The following is a 5,788-nucleotide window of genomic DNA, read 5'->3' as shown; positions in this document are numbered from 1 at the left end:
GTCATACACATAAAGACATCGATGCAATGTTCAGCAAATTTTCAGAGAAGCTAAGGATGAGCATGACCTTCACTTTTCCTCATCTTATTCAACATTTTCAATCATGCCAAATGACTAGTCCTACACCTTTCTTATTAACACATGTGCCTGACTTTAAGAGATACATTGAGGGATACTTGTGTGATTCGAAAGATACACTTGTTGGTCACTCAAAACCTCTTCAATTTCGGTTTTATATGCAAGGAGATACACCTGTCATGCAATACAAGATGCATCCAAAGTCCCCAGACTGGTTACCAAGAGAAGGTGGCATTGAATTATTGAAGAGAGACCTTGCAGGAAAGCCTACTCTTCCAAAGGGTGTTCCAATGTTGCTGCCCATGTTTGAGTATGTTAAGGATCATCAAGAAGTAGTAAGTGGAGTTAAAGATTATCAAAAGTATTGGGAAAGATGGTCAAATGTACAAGGACCTGAAGCAGAGTTCACAAAGTTTATAACACTAGTGATTGATTATTGGAAACATATGATCTACGCTCTTCAAACTCCAAATGTCCAAGAAGATTTATTTTTCATAGATTTTTGGCCAAGAACACAAAGTGATGTAACCAATATAGATGTAGATAATGCAGATAACTTCATTGGATTGGAAGAGTTGAATGATCACTATTGTGGTCCTTTGAGCAAACGACCCAAACATGCATTTGAACCAATGCTTGATGTTAAGAAAGATGACTTTGTGCTTGTTAGACCTTCAGATCCAATATATCCAATATGGCTTGGTGTTGCACAAACTGAGGTCGATACAAATAGACATTCCAAAAACTTCAACAAGGTATGTATACAATATTGGGCACCAATTTGTAGTCGTCAAAATGCTACAGATGCAGAGGTGTATTTTAATTGTTGGGATAAATATTGGATGTGCAACAAAAAAGATCCTGAACGATGGGAAACAATAGATAGCATTGTCTTCTCTTGGATGAAGAAAGGTACAAAATCTCCCAAAAAAATCAAAATTCCCCCAAAGGTTGTATTGAAGGCTAAAGAAAGTCTACATGAATCCATCGACTGAAGATTTTCCTTGAATATTTCAAGGATATTAATACTAAGGTGTTTATTAACACCACCTTTTTGAGTTTTTTTCAATCTCTTGGAAACAACCATAAGCAGTAATATGTTTAATTGCACCAAGTTCCAAATTAATGAAATTCCCAAAATTCATGAAATCCATTTTGATTTGGTTTTCCCATATTGATGGGAAATTCCCAAAATCCCGAATATGGAGTTATATGTGGATGTGTCATTCACGTACCACACATTATCATCACACTTACACAATTGCAAGTGCAGTACTACACGTTGAATTATGTTAACATATGCGAATGCATCATTCACATACCACACATTATCATCACACTTATATGAATCACACACTTATTTAATAAATATTTATTTGTAGGGACAAAGTAAAGTATGTTATATTCATCAAGAAAAATACGTGTGATTGCTATTAGTGATGGTAGATACAAAAAGCCGATAGCCAACAAGAACTCTCAATTGTTCCTTGGATTTTTCATCGGTGGAGAGGAGGGGCCAGCTTCCGATGAAAATATAAGTTCATTCTTTGCTTCAAAAACGATGCGCTCCCCCTTCAGCTCTTTCTCCAGGAGAAGCAGATGTGACACTTTAGCGAGGTCGCCTAATGTCGCAAGCACACACATTGCTCCACCCCACATTTGGTCAAACAAGTAAAAACGCTTAACAATATACTCCTTAAGAGCTTAATCCTTGCGTCGATCCGCATGTCAAGCTCCTCCTTGCCTTAATGCAAACTCATCTATATACAGTATGTCCTAAATGACAAAGTCAAATCAAAAAATATATTTAATAGTGACCAACCTAGAGTTATCAAAAAGCGATGAAACTTGATGGTAGACTCCGGGAGACCCGACGCACCCTACCATCAAGTTTCATTGCATAAAAATATATAGTAGTTAGAAATCTCACATTCTCCAGATCATCTTGTATCTTCATTTCCTCATGTGTCAAGGAGGCACCTCTTTGGGCAGAGGGATCTACAAACTCCTTGGTAGGAAGCTGGGGCCTTGGTCCGAACAAATCATGCTGTAGTGCTTCAAATTTAGCATTAGGCACAAGGTAATCTTCTTCAACCAAGGTAATATGCTCTTGTGTTGCTATGATCGCACTCACAGTATCTAAGCTTGTGCCATCATATCTTCCAATCTCTACCATTGTTGGATGCACATCCATGCAATCATAATCGATCAGGTCTTCCATTGAATCCCTGACTAGGATAGAAAACAACTCTTCTTCCTTCATTTCCAAGTATTGCAGTACATCTGATAGAAGTAAGCATTGTACACCATCTACTTCAATGGGTGTCAAGGAGGCAAGGTTGGATTTGTCAACTTGTGGCTATTCTGAAGAACATGGCACCATGAAAGCCAACCCTTGCTCTGTCACCACTCGATGTTCCTCTTCAACATTTGTGAGCTCTTCAATCGGTTCTTCTCCCATGTATGTGATAGAAACAACCTGTGGAGTTGTATCTTCATCGCTCTCCTCCTCTAGGGGTGTATCCAATGCAAGGAGGTAAATTGCCAATGCGCAACCACACTCCACGAGATCCAAAAGTGATGTACCTGGTGCACTTCCCATGGGAACAGTGCATACACTATGCGAAGGATCCACATGGGCCAGATACCTATTTACCACTTTTTGGTTATTCTTCCCTACCTGAAATACCATGAGTTGTTCCAGAGGCACCCAAGTCATGTCGAATCCCTCAATGGAGTATGTGCATGTAGCAATGGTGCTCACAAAGTCTTCCAAAACCTGAAGGGGGGAATCCAGCGATGAGAGCACGCTTTCAAGGTTGAATTTCTTAGAGAAAACCTAGAATATCTCATCACCCTGGTTGGCAAATATATTCTCGTGGATCCACTCATCAAAGTGTGCGCGAGCATCCATCGTAGTAGGTAGGAGGGATGTGGTGGATATAAAGAGATGAAGAGAGAAAGTGTGAAATGAAACAATGAAACAAGAACTAAACTAGTTCTACCTTAAAAACCTTAAGTTTTAAACCATTAAGGGTTGTTCGTATATGATATTTTGTTATGGCTTTACTTACATCTTTGTAAAGTTTACATGCATATGTAAATGTGTTGATGTGGAAAGTGTATAGCAAGTGTATGATCTTGCAAAAATACCATAATTTTTAAATATTGCAAGTTTGTAAGCAACAATATTCTATTGGCCAAAAAAATCCAAAAATTTACAAGTGTTGGATATTACAACTTGTGGTGTTGGTATTTTTAGGGAGACTCTACAATTTCTAAAATATGTGGAGCCACACACTTTCCACTAATAACAGTATCCTCAACTCAGCTTCGAATTTTTCTACCATCTAGTTTAAAATAGAAGCTAACATGTAGATTCTGCATTAACATTGTAATTTCCTGGTGCATTATACTCAAGGGCCAATCATCCTCCATTTGCAACACTTGGGGCTCATGGCCCTCACAAATAACAGTAACATCCACAGCTACAATTTCACGCATGTCTTGATCAAGGCACAACCATTTACCCTTGAGCATTCTCCATCTACGATACTTGAACACTAGGCATAAAGTTTGTCGTGCGACAAAGTACCTATAATTGGAAAGGAAAGTTAGCCAATTCATCCCAAAGTAAGATAATAGTCAACTAAGAGAGAAAATTCTTACCTGAAAGCCATGTCCCTTGTTGTGACTCGATACTCCACTGTGTTAGGACTATGAGTTATTTTTTATGTCCAAGTTTTGCCTAGAATCCTTGTTACATAATCCTCTAATGTATTTTTTATGACATACGTGCTTTTGGTACGTCTCAAACCCTTACATTCCTTGAAAATGTGTGCAAAAATTGCAATTGGTATGAAGCAGCTTAGATGTACATTCTTTGATCCGGTGCTTGGCTTCATAGAATTCAATATGTCTGTTGAAATTTTTGTGCTACACATGTGCAAAATGTCGCTACTACACAATGGCCATTCTATGCTATTGAGATTTGATATGTGCATAGACTCAAGGGTTCCATATTCTCGACTCACCTTGGGTAATATGTACTTGGAGTCATGGAAAAAAACAAGGTCCTCTGCGAGCTGCTTAGTTGTACGCCCCTCAAAGAGCAATCTACCAATTTCGAGGTGGTAACACTTAAAAGAACCAGTGAAACTCTCAACATTTTGCCACTCACAGCAATTCGAAGGGTATACTTCTGTACGCCCCTCAAAGAGCAATCTACCAATTTTGAGGTGGTAACACTTAAAAGAACCAATGAAACTCTCAACATTTTGCCACTCACAGCAATTTGAAGGGTATACTTCTATAAATACAAGACAAGTTGTTACATAGGTATCATGAAATTTCTCATTCTCAATGAGTTGCAAATACTTACTATTTGCAATGTTTCGTTGAAAGGGCACAGTGGGCGCAATATGTATTTGTTTTTGCATGAATACATGTTATACAAATGCCTCTGTTACAAGGTGAGAATCAACATTCCTTTGTCTGAGAGCTAAAATTTTACCCTTCTAGTGCTTTGATACATCTGCAATTGCAGATGCTTTCACCCTACACATTATAACCTACGCATTAGATGTAAAGAAGTATGTATTAACCCCTAAATAATAAGCATTTTAAGTCTGCCCAGTAATCACCAGTATGCCATACAAATCAACATGGCATTAAGAGATTTTTACACTTTTGTAAACGGACATAAACATAGATAATGAAATGCATGTGGATATATTCATCAACACAAAGTATAGATTTAATTTCAAGACATCACTTTAATCATACCATTTACATGAAATATAATGAAAAGAATAGCACAATAATACTTAGAGAATTTTGCCAAAATAAATTTTATTATAATGAAGAGGAGTCTGATTTGACTCAATACATTGTATGAAATGTGGGTATTATAGAGTAGTTGTTACAAGGATAGCAGCCACATGGCATGCAATTCTTAATAGGCACATTGGATTGACACCTGAGATATTCTAAGACTCAACACATCATGTGTTATATGGATGATATGATACAAGAGTTTCATGGATCATTGCCAATTGGCATGGAGATCCAAATGGACACATAGGACCAATAAAGCAAAGGATTTTTGAACCATTGACTTCCAGCAGATCCATATCATCCAACACAAAGGAATCACTCACCACATCAAAATAGTTGATGGAGAATTATATGGTTCACCTAAACCTTGTACAATACCTGTATGTACAAAAAAACACCTACATGAATCCCTTTTAACAAAAATACTTGCATGAATCCCTTTTAGCAAAAATTATCTAGATAATTGCATGAATAAAAGCAATACAAAACATGGCCAATTTACTTATAAGCTGATTTGCTGAAGATAAGATTGAATCATTGCTAATCAAAACCCATTGTAAATGATGGACATAAGAAAACATCAATCCCATCAAATATAAAAGTCACTAATTAAATGCATAAATTTTGGCACCACAAAATATGGTAGATTTACCTATACATTGAGGTACAGAATCTCTGCTCTACCTTGTGTTAAGTGCTGCAATAACAATTGATCCTTAAGTTAGAACTAGCATCAAACCCTATTGTAAAGATAGCAGAAAAGGGATAATGCAGAGAGGAAGAAAGAGAGAGTTTGTGTGAGTACGCGAGAGAGAGAAAGAAATGAGCACCTATCCAATCTTGCCCAAATTGATTTTTGCAAAAGACAATTTTG

This window comes from Lygodium microphyllum, chromosome 12, assembly GCF_053477565.2.
Source record: "Lygodium microphyllum isolate KBCC chromosome 12, Lygodium_microphyllum_v1.1.10, whole genome shotgun sequence".
Taxonomy (NCBI): domain Eukaryota; kingdom Viridiplantae; phylum Streptophyta; class Polypodiopsida; order Schizaeales; family Lygodiaceae; genus Lygodium; species Lygodium microphyllum.
The sequence above is the reverse complement of the archived record's forward strand: the minus strand, read 5'-3'. Positions refer to the sequence as shown.